The following is a 12,301-nucleotide window of genomic DNA, read 5'->3' on the forward strand; positions in this document are numbered from 1 at the left end:
TTCAAGCTGAGGCTCTCACTCTAGGCTCCCACCTGAGCTATGCTGTAGCTTCATTGCACCTATGGCTGAACCCCATTTTGTACCTCTTGGCTGATCCTGACCTGCTGACTTGACCTTTTTTCTTGGCCTTGGACCTATAGACACACTTACTGGACCTCTGGCTGATCTTGGAGGTTATTGCCTCCAGACAGGATCCTAACCCTGATTACCTGACTTGATCTCCTGGGTCCTTGTCAGTAGGGTCACTGTGCCTGYCCACCTTGCTCTGACTCTGGACTCTCCTTATGTGGCAACCTGCTGTTGCTGTTCCATGACACTTTGACAGTCCTGTTTTCCTCACATGTCATGTATTCCACATGATTCAGTGCTTACGTTAACATTATTATTTTTCTGTGTAGGAAAAATCCACTTGCCGGTTGTGTCAGCAGTACAGGCAGGTGTGAGAGCGTGTTCCTGGACCATGTAGTAGTTTTATTAGCTATTTTTTGATCAATGTACACATTTACACATTTACTTAATGTTGCAAACAAGTGAGACTCCTAAGACTCCTAGATAGCACAGAACGTCCATGTTATTTTACTGGAGAACATTACTTTTTCTGTGCTGAGCTTTGAACTAGCCGAAAAGACAGGACAAATCTTCACCTGCACAATAACCTTCAGGAAAAAAACTTCTTTAGCCATCCCTGCTGTTCGATCAGTAATGTCTGATATGACAGAGAAGTAGATAATGGGGAATTCTACTTCACTTCTGCTCCAACTGACCGTAAGTCAGGACTCCATCTMCAGTGTTTCTGGGGAAGACTGAGACATGGGTAATGCCTAAAGTCTGTTCACTGCAGCACTGGAGGAATAATTCTTCCCAAACTTTATCAATTTACTGAAACATGAGATTGAATTGTGCTTATCTTGGTTTGCAGAATTGCTGTTATGGCAAATGGTGATAACAGTTTTTTTCTAAGTTACAGGCTGTTGTACCTACGAAGGTTGTTTCCAATCTTTAACTTTTTTTTTTTTTTAAAAAAAACTCGAGCAAGACRGTGGTTTTCCTTCCCTAGTGGTTATGTTTCTAAATAGTCCAGGGCACTGGAGAACTGGATTTTTGGTTTCCAAGCGCATATTACAAGTGTTCTCATCTCTCTCTAGCTCCTCATATTTTATTTTATTTCTGGCTGAACATCATCTATTCTATGTGCTTTAGTGGTGTAAATATCATGTCTATTTAAACAATTACGGACTGTGCAAAGCACAGAGCCAGCGGATCTGATTTCCAGAGGGTTATCCTGGCAGGAAAAGATCCTTGCTAAGCTTTAGGACAGCACAGCCCTCCTTCTGTTCCCCAGTGTTAGGAATGTGGCCTGGCAATTAGCAAGAATAGATCAGTTCCATTCTTCAGCAAACCTTGACTTACCAAAATAGTTGTCTTGGCAAGCTGAGTGTGCCGGAGGCAAAGAACAAGTCAGCTGCTTTTGTCTCTCCGTCCATCCCACAAAAAACTTCTGAGACTTCTTAATTTTTGGTGATCTTTACTGAGAAGCAAAGAGGACCCTTTTATCTGTGTGTGGAAAAATTCAAATATCATCCTAGAATAACTTTGTATTTATGGCAGTCACTGGGATTGTAGTTGAAAGCTCTCCCCTTTCCTACCTCAGTCAAAGACTTTAACCTTTACCTCTTAAAGCCTAGTTGAGCTCTGTATCACCAGATCATTGCTGGTGTGTTTTCTGCCTTTTCTCGTACCTGAGAACTTACCTGTCAAATCTAGTAGCCCTGCAAAAAGTTTGATTTCAATAAATCAGTAAGTTCTGATGAGAAAACTTTTTTTGAAAATTCCTTGGAGTCTTTTTTGTGTAGCGTTTTTATTTCTAGCTTGGTCCCACAGGAGAAGTCTCTATAAAGTCCTGCTACCTGTCTGCCAAGAAGCTTTCACAAGAAGCTTTAGCACCATGGCCACTTTCGCATAAATTGGAGCAGGAAAAAGCACTTCAAAGGCAATTGCACTCCTATAAATTCTGTAGAAATCAACAGCTGGGTGGAGGAGCATTTCCCATGAAGGAAAGATGAGTAGAACCAGCTGTTTCATGTTTTGTCCTAGGTGTTGGCTAATCAGCATGGGCATAGCCCTTCCAAGCAATATGTTGTTTTTGCTCAGTGAAGATAGGAGCTTGGGAGAGAAAGAGAGACTAGAAATGACAAAGTATTCTGTCTTGTGATAAGGTCAGGCACTATTGTATTTTTAATATTCATAATATTTGTAAAGGTTGTCTGTGATTGGAAGGTGAGTGTGCTCCATGTGTATGTGTTTGGTGAGTTCTTTTCAAGGTATGAAAACATGTTGGTGAAGATACATGCAGAAGGTCAGCTCTATATCTGTGTTTGCTGAAGTTCATGCTGAATTAGGTACAACTTTAACTCTTGAAAATTATACATAATAAGGGCTTCCCTGTCCACTGCTTTAATCAATGGGAGCAAAATCAAGTTCTGAAACTGAATTCCCACAAATTGTACTATGTTTTTAGCTCCAGTTCTTCACAGGCAATAGAGCCAACTCTAAACATCTAGGAACAACTTGCAAGAGAGGGAACAGAGTACGCAAACTTTGCAGTAATACCAAGTAGGCAGTAAGACTTGATAGTGCAAGGTACTGAGCATTTCAAGTCCTAGTAAAGAAAGAGTTTGAAAGGTAGAATCCTGTATGACTGAGYCCTCTATGATGCATGGCTCTTCCAGAGCAGTTTGCCTGTATTGAATATACACTTAGTGTGGGATATTGTAACCTAGTCTAGTCAACTATGTATGTTATGTGATTTTTTTTTCCTTCTGTAACATAAAAGCAGCTGGAAGACTTCCCAAAAGAAACTGAAGAGAACTTTAGGTTGTAGGGTTATACACTCACTTGTAAAAGAATATCAAAGTGAAGTTTATGCAGGATCCCTCTCCTGTTTTTTATAGTATATAATTGTTTATGCACACTATTTCTAAAATAATTYGGTATGGTACTGAAGAATACTTAATACAGTCCAGTCAAGTGCCTTTCTGAAGAAGTTAGGGAGGTGACTACAGGAGTCTATTGTAAGAGCAGAAGTTTAATCCTTATTTACAGTAAGCCCACTAGCTGCCACATCAGTGAGACGGCAGGAACTCAAATAGGCCTAATTGCAGAATAATATGAATAATGGAGCATGGAAAGCTATAATTCGATCTTTCTTTGAATTTGCCTCTTAGCTGTGAAAGGGCTAATATGTCTGCTTTTAAAGTATCCCAAAACATGCCAGCAACTTAACTGGGCTTCTATATCCATTTGTGCTATTCCATTACTGCATAGAAGCATATCATCTCTTTTTGCCTGTCCAGCATGGAAGTCTTAGAAAAAATATCTTTGCAAGAGATTTACAGGATGAGAGGAGAATATAACCCCTAGTGGTGCGTTTACAGCATATGTATAACAGGAAGTTATATTTTAACTGCACGGCGAAAGATAAGACACAGGAACATAGTACAGAATTCCTATTTGTCATAACTTACCATAATTTATAAAAACCTTTATTATATATAATAGACAAATACATGTAATATTTTTTCTAAGTCATGTCAGTAGTTTGGAGTAATGGCATTTGGTTCTGAACAGGCAAATAAAGGCATATCACAGTGCTGTATTGTGATTGATTCAATAATCACTTGAACACTAAGAATAAAAGTTTGGGATAATTTTGATAAGAGGATTTAAGCAAATCCTTTAAGCAAATGTGTTGGGAAATTTTCAAGGGATTGAGGTCCTATGAGGGCAGTGAAGGCAACTGTATGTTTTGTAGTTGGGTTTGGAAAAATGATACAACAGTTGTCAGCAAATCTGGCAAGACTATTTTGAAACTAAAATCCTGTAACATAATGTTCAGTGATCTACATCCAAGTTTGGAGTAAAAGAGTGCATTGGAATTGGCTCATCTTGTTAAGATTCTTGTAGCTGCACATTAACTAAAGGGACGTTGTTTGGATATTGTCCATCTTTCATTCACTGCACGTAGATCTTAGTTACATTTCGGCAGGTACTACTGAGAATCAAGCAGATGTCTTCTGGTAAGATTTTCAGGAAATCATATTCTCTCAGATTATTTTTGCTTGGTTTTTTATCCTGTGTTCATTTGTGTTTTTCATTCTAGTATTTGAAAGCAACTCCAGTTAAGACAGAGCTATGGTCTTCAAAGTTGCTCTTTTGATAGCTTTGGGAAAGCAAAACTACGGCAGTCTATTGATATATTTAGCTCACTGATTTTGTCAGATCACATTTTACTCCTGTTAACTCTGTGGGATCCCATCCAATATTTTTTCAGTTTAGACTATGATCAAATAGGAACAATGTAACATAACAAAAGGTTTTATTTTATTTTCAGATTCACAGGTGTTTTCTTGTTATGACCTCAAAGTTGACAAACAGATGACAAATTCTGGATGGCATTTGAAATAAACTTTCATTAAGCTGGCAACATGTTTATGTTTATTTTTGGTGGAATGACCTTTAGATGTGTAAAAGCTCTAGATGCTTCATGATTAAGTTATACATCCGCATGAGAAACACTTTCAGCTCTGAGGAATTTTGTGGGAACAATTGATTGAGATTATCTTCTATTTTCTCCACAGCCTCCTGCTAGAATTGTGAGATATTTGTGAGGAACATTTATATGAACTACACAGCTGAAATGTAATTTTATTTTTCTTAGATGCAGCTCCTAGTGCTGTTATTACAGCCAGATGTTTTTAAAAAGTTGATTGGTTTGATAAGTAACATGAGAAACAACTAATTTTCAGCTTTGGACTTGTAGGTAAGGTTTCTTCTTCTTTGAAAATCTTAATTGATGTTAAGAGAATATTTCAGTGCAGCAAACTGAGTATTCCCTGCATTTTCTTCCGTTTTAAATTTTGTCTGTTCCTTTTCCATTTACTTACACAGTACTGCTAATCAACTTAAATTATACTGCTTCTGTCCTGACCTAGCTCTGATTTCCTACATTTGCCATGAGGAAAGCTGCTTGTCTATGTGTATACTTATCAATTGAAAAAAATTAAATACCTCAGACTACTAGCCCTGTATGCTTGGAAATGTCAGTCTTAAATCTAAGTCAGATAAAACAGAAAAACATTTCATTTAGATGAAGCATTATAATTTTGGGGGAGAACTCAAGAAAAAGAGGTCACAAGTTGGAAAGCATGTTCTCAGGATATGGTTTAATTCCAGACTTCTTCCCTGGTTTTACTCCTTAATTCTGTGGTAAACTCCAGTTAACTCCACAGGAGTCTGTCTGAACAAGGATTGAGTTACAGTTAAAGAGACCTCGGAATTTTGCCTCAGGTGTTTCTATTACACATCTAAGAGCTCCCATATTTGAAGAATTAATTTTAAGTGTTGCTGCACCTGTTGTTCTTTGGAAAGATAATTTGATTGGTAAAGGAAGACAAGTTAAAGTAATTAGACTTAAGGGAGGTTGGATTCTTAGGACTAACCTTCTTTCCTTTGAAGTGAGCAGGAAGGAAAGAAAGAAAAGCTTGTGCTAAGCCTTGTTTCCTTCCTCCGACTCTCACCAGAGTTCTGAATTGGCTGTTCTGTGTCTTACAGTGTCACTGCTACTCTTTGTTGTGCAGGATGAGAACAGACCCTCCAGATGCTTTTACTAACTGAACTCACAGAAGTTTGCTGCGCTCCAAATTTCTCCACTCCTCTCTTGCAGCTTGTTCTAGTTTCTGGGAAAGCAAAGGTTCTAGAGTAGAATCTAGTATCTATGTTGATACTTTGCTGCCAATTTTTAAGTAGAATGATATATTTCAGTCAAAGGGGAATTCTGTATATAGACATATTGAGAAATTTATTTGTGATCTTTTGGTTTCAGCACATCTGATTCTTTTTCTTGCAGATTTAATGTTGCCATCCAAGAATCAGGTCCTGATAAAAACTTCTTAGATGTGTTTGTGTGTTGTTTTTATGAAGTGGTCTGTATGAAGCAGCAGTTCTAAGGAGAATGGAAAGACTATCTGTTTCAGAAAAATACAGCCTAGAAGGTCAGTGGTCAATTTTCAAAGGCTGTATTAATGCAGAGGTATGTTAAGCTCCCAAATCAAATTCAGTTTTTAAGCTGAGTTTTAATTAAATTAAACTTATAGCATAGTTAAGTTGTACAAGGCCATGCTGCTGGATTTCTCTGCACAAGCTAAACTCGTGATACCCTTCTCTCCTCATCCTCTTCAACAGTACTCCAGTATATAGATCTAATCATGGTTTACTTTTTTGAACAGTGCACATACAGTGATTAGCTGAACATTTTCTATGTAAGTGTTATTCTAGGCAATCACTAGTGTGGGTATCTCCTTTTCTTACTACTTGCTTAAATCAGCTAAGGATAATGACATGCTGTTCAGTTAATTAGTAAAGTAGTAGGGTATTGACTAGAAATAAACATTTTAATATCAGTCAGACCAAATAATTTGTACACAAGAGTCTTCAAGGAATAGGCTGAAGTATCTTATCCCAGTAATACCCATAATAAAATCTGGAATCATAGGGAAATCCTAGAAACTGGATTAAGCACTAGTATTGTGTCATTATTCAAAAAAAAAAAAAGCATGGTGACTCATGTATCTTCAGGTACATTGGCCTGGTATCAGTTCTAAATAAATTAACAAAAAGGCCACTCTAGGATTCAGTGGCCAAAAAAAAAAAATACTTGGAACATATGTCTGATCAATATACTTTACTTCGTTCTTTAAGGAGATTGCTGTTTTGGTTGGTAAAGATAATTGCACAGACAAAATGAACTGTTGTACTTAATGAATTATTATCTTCACTTAAGACTGAATGATGCAGTTTAGCAAATTAGAGTTATGGAAAGTCATTGAAGTAGGTACCAAACAGATTAAGGCATGCTAATTAATAAATCTCCGAAAGTAATTGTTCATGGGAAAATGTAATTGAATAACATTATTTCCAGAGAAGTTCTCCTGGGATCAGTACTACTCCTAATGCTACCAAACATTTCAAATACTGCAAATCTGTCTGTAAACCCACCCTATAGAGAGACTTAGTTTTCTATATGGACTTTGAGAAGTTTTCTAAGTCAGTTAGTAATAGCCTTTAAAAGTACTTATCTCCTTGAATGTTGAAATGATTAGATCTAGTACTTGAACCATTTTTTTCCCACAGTTTGCAGGGATGTGAAATATATCTAAAACTGAAAGGATCCTAGTGGCTTTTGAAATTCATGTTAAGAAGATAATTTTTGTGTCATCTGATGTTCCATTTTCTAGTAAATTGTCCAGCCATTTCCTTCACCTTGTCCTCAGTTTTGGTGAAGATTTCCTGAAACATACTGCATTGGCGTAAGGAAGGAATGCTGGGTACCTGTTTTGGTGTGTTGGATGGAAAGGTACAGTGTGGTCTAAGAAATTTAATCATTTTTATGCTGGTTCTTTTTGGAGTTATTTTTCACAAATAATCTTCATTATCAGCTCTTCATGCTGTTCCTAAACTCTCTTAAAGGACTAGCAAAATAATAAGGAAGCTCCAGTGCTGTAAAATTTGTTCCTGGGGATGTCTACGTTCAATTTCTAGAATTCACATTTTTTTTTTTTTTGGATGTCCTTCAAATTAAAAGGTAATAAAAACTTGGATATGAAGTGACCACACACAAATTTAGGCCAGAATAGCTTATTAGTAGAACACAAAGTAAATTAATATAGTTCAATGCGTTTCAGAGTAGGATGAGCTGATGTAACTTCCTCTGATGACAGGATACAGAATTTGGAAAATTAGGCAATGGATTTCATTCACATGTTCGGTGTTTGGAAAGAATTAAGATATGCCTTTTTAAAATAAATGCAAAGGTTCTCATTATTCCTTCATAATAACTAGATGAATTTACTTTTTTTTCTGGGAGCTCCTGCAAGATCCCATGAATGTAGTTGAGCTGTAACACCTTTACACATTTCTAAATTGACTTTTCTTTCTCATGCCCTCACTTGACTTTTCCAGCTCTTTTTATTTCCTCTGCAAATATTTTTATTCAACCCTCTAGACACCAATTTGAGTAACTGACCCACATCAATAGTAGGATATACAGAACCGTAATATAATATGTAATCATTTATCTCTTCATTAACTTATCTTCTGCTTGTGCACACATTTTTAATCCTTCTAACATATAGTGATTCTTTAATTTGCTTATCAGCTACTATTACTGTACCTGAACTAATTCATTTTAATACTATCCTTTTACAAATAGTATTTGTGAAAGTCCTGACTTTAATCTCGTATTTGAATTTTCAGGCTACAATACTTTCTATAACAGCCAGACTAATGTGTTTTTCCTTTACATCTTGTTATATTTTTCTGTGCATATTTAAGACAGTTGCTTTTCTTCATTCTCAATTTGATTTTGGCTGAACATCCAGAAGAATAGCAGCCAAAATTCTTCATTATTTTTGGCAAAAAGGTAGACTAAAGACAAACAAACTTTGAGAGACAGTTATTCTTCCAACTGAATTGGTTTGATTTGGCACAAATACATCAATTTAACAGGCTTTATTTAAGGTGATTTCTGCTAATCTTTTTATGTGCCTCTTACTACCTCTGAACAACTCTTAGATTCTTCTCCACTGGAACAGCATCAGAATAGTCACTTTTCTCTGGCTTGTGCCAGACTAATACRATCTTGGTAATTAAGCTTGGGAAATAACTTTTTCCTGAAAGTTTTTAAAAATTTTATTGCTGCATTCAACAAAAATACTTGGTAATGTCAGGGACTTGGATGTTAATAATAGTGATGCATATTATTGATGCTAGTCAATAATGGACAGTATTGCACTGTTTCTATATTATGCAGCAGCTCATTTGTCATGCTGTTTCATTTCTTGTATTAATGAGCCCTGAAACTAACCTCACATTCAGAGGATGCCTGTGATTAAGTGACAAAAGGTCAAATAACCAAACACAATAAATGAATAATTTAACTTACTGGTCCAAGTGTTGTTTTCTGTATGTCTTCTGACGTGACTTTTCTCACTTGATGAATGAACTATTTTTTACAGAGTTTCTGTATCTGAAAAAAAGGGGGCAATACTGGATAAAAAAGCAGAGAAAAAAAAAGATTAAAGGGTATGAAATGAGGAAGGTTGGTGTGAAACTCTTAAACTTCTAGTGCTATGCAAGCCACTCTGAAGTGATACATGGCTTACAATAGCAGGAGTGACAAGGGTTTTCCCCTGCTACTGGTATCTACCAACTCTCTCCCTGCTGTTCTTGTGTTCTTTGACTGCCATTGCCAGTAGTAGTAGCTGACAAAACAGTTTTTGATCCCTGCTGGATATGTAGGTGTTTTATACACAGCTCTTCAGCTGTTCAAAAACTGTGAGTAGATTATTCCAGTAATTCCCTATTTATTAAACCGTCTGTTTTAACACATTTTAAAGAGCTACTTAAAGCACCTATCCAATGTATACTTCTGAAACAGGTACTGCATCTAGCTGAAATAGCTTCTTCCAGAAATACATGCCTGGCAACACTCTTGGGTGTTTGAATTAAGGATGGGAAAACATTACTGTGTGAACAGCAGGCATGAAAATATCTAGTCTGATAAGTATATAGGCAGTTTTCTTCATCATGTTACTATTTTGGAGGAGAAAGGGTATTTAAGAGTATTTAAATATTGAATATTGAATTTATTCCAGAATAAGAGTGTACTGTAACTGCTATAACTGTTCCGCAATAACTGCCTGTGAGGATAGTCTTATTCCATTGATACAGAGCTGTTCTGATCAGTTTTGTCAAATGAACAAGTCCTAACTTAGCATGTAACTAGTTAAAGATAAATAAAGAGGCTTCCATGAAAATTCTTCCGTTTAACAATTGGCTTTGTAACAAGAACACTTTAAAGTTAAGAATTTCTTTGCTGTAAAAGTTTTCTCAAAAATGTTATTTTGAGGGAATAACAGAAAAGCAATACAGCAAACAATACAGATTTCAGCATACTAAAATATTTTTAATATAAGTAACGATAGTTTATTAACTATTTATATATTTACCTTAATAGGTGGACTATGTGTGTAAGTACTGTCCCACACAACTGTATTTTGTCTAACTTGACTTGTTTTATTACATTAATGTGAATTATGTGTCTCAGTGACAATGGTGGTAGGTCTCAATAAATTGCCCATTTATTTTCATCATAGGGAGCAAAGTATGAATTTTTGTACCCAGCCATAAGCATTCCTACAGAAAGACAAGCACTTCCAGAGGAGTTTATAGAGACCATTGCTTGGTGCCTCTGCTGAAATTGCCAAAAAATTATGGTTACGCACATGCTGCTTTCTTAGAAACTAACCTGAGATCTCCWTAGGACAAGTCTATTGTTGTCATTGTGCTAAGTCTGAATTGTTGGCATGGAATTCTGCTTTGTGATACTCACTCTGTTTGACTTTCTAACTGCTAATGGTGCTTTCCTCAGTATGTACAGTAGAATTAATTGTTAATTATATAATTATTAATTGTAATTGTGTGCATTACAGTATGTTTTTATAAAAAGCCTCTTTATGGTATATATGGAAGAAGCAAGTTGGAAAAGTCTGTTTCTCCATTGTTTCATGTTCTCACTGACTCCTTCAAGCATTATGCAATTTTAATCTTCTATAAACATAAACAATGCATTTCGGGTATCTGAAAATGGTATATGATGGCACACTCCATATATACTTCAGTCTTTCCAGGCATGATTAGGTAAAGTAAAACCAACGAACTGATACAAATCAGAATCTGAAAGTGGCATTTTTATTTCTTTGCTCAGCTTAAAGTGACAGTTTTAACAGCATCAAAAGTTTTAACACCRGACTTCCCAGTCTTGCTCCCAGCAATCTTTCTAATCCATTGAAAGTGAGGGTGGTCTGAGATGTTCTGAAGACCACTAAGTCTAGATTGCAATAGACTCTCCTAAAAATCACTATTAATTTTAAATAATTTCAAGTATTGTCAGTTTTGACACCAAAAATATTTCAGTATTCTGAGTTAGCAAAGAATTTTGGGAAGTTACATATGATCTAGTAGTCATACTTAAACATACACCAGGAAGCACAGGAGAATTACGATTTAAATGTGCTCTAAATGCTTTGTAGTTGTCATGAAACTCTTCTAACAAAATGACAAATATTATAGCCTCTAATTTTGAAACTAGAATGCAATACTTTAGTATCCTTAATTTTTGAAGGTTTCAAAACCCCTGTGGACAGATAATTTACCACTGGAAAATGTATAGCTTAGCTGCATTGTATGTAAATTGCATAAACTTGGAGGTGAACTAACTGAAATCTTGTTCAGATACAGAAGTTACCCATTTATGTTCACTAATACAGAATTCCTGATGTAATAATCTTTCTGCTCTTATTTATCATTATGTCTGAATAATTTAACTATGTACAATGTTCCTAGAATGTACTGTTTGTACGAGGGTATTATATAAATACTGTAAATCTTTAACGTTTGTAAATACCACATGCAATAATATCTTCTACTATAAATTAGACTCCTATTAGGAAAGCAGAACAAGGTAGTACAATAACTATTTATAGGATAAGGGCTTTGAATTATAGCATGCTGCTTTATTAATCACTTAATGTGCATAGTGCCATGTTGCATTTGTCCAGAACTTCCTCAGGATACTTCTGCAAAGCCTTCAACAGACAGAATATTCAGCCTTCTGTCATTCAACAGTGTTCTTTCCTCAACTACTGCTACTCTCGGTCAGTGTAAAACAAGCAAGGTGGTAATTTCAAGCTTAACAGTGACCAAAAGGATTGTAATGATTATCAAATATTGAACAAATATAAATCACAGCAATGCCTTTTATAAGCTCAGGCCTGCTTAGTCTTAGGTTCACAGAACAACTGGCAGTGACAGTATTCATCAAGGGATACAAAGGGTAATGCCCTAGAGTTTCTGCTTCTTTGGAGATGAGKGCATGGAGCTTCGCAGCGTGCACAGCGCCCATACTTGTCTCCCCACGAGATGTTCGCGGTCTGTCCTGCTCCGCACGTGCTTTTGAAACACGCACTATGTGCCCTGAACTCCTGCAGGCGGGAGTTCTGCGGCGGAGCGGCCGGGCTGGCACTGGGCCCGGGCGGAACAGCAGCGAAGGCAGCAAGGGAAAGGAGAGAGCATCGGGGCGAGCCAGCCTTCGCAACCCGCGGCGAGTCGAGGGGAGGAGAAAGCAGACTGCCAGGCGGCGGGCAGGCGCGGCTCCGGGCAGCAGCTCCGGCTCAGCCTTAGCCCG

The sequence above is a fragment of the Rhea americana genome, unplaced genomic scaffold (assembly GCF_003343005.1).
Source record: "Rhea americana isolate MKP2758 unplaced genomic scaffold, rheAme1 scaffold_218, whole genome shotgun sequence".
In the NCBI taxonomy this organism is placed as follows: domain Eukaryota; kingdom Metazoa; phylum Chordata; class Aves; order Rheiformes; family Rheidae; genus Rhea; species Rhea americana.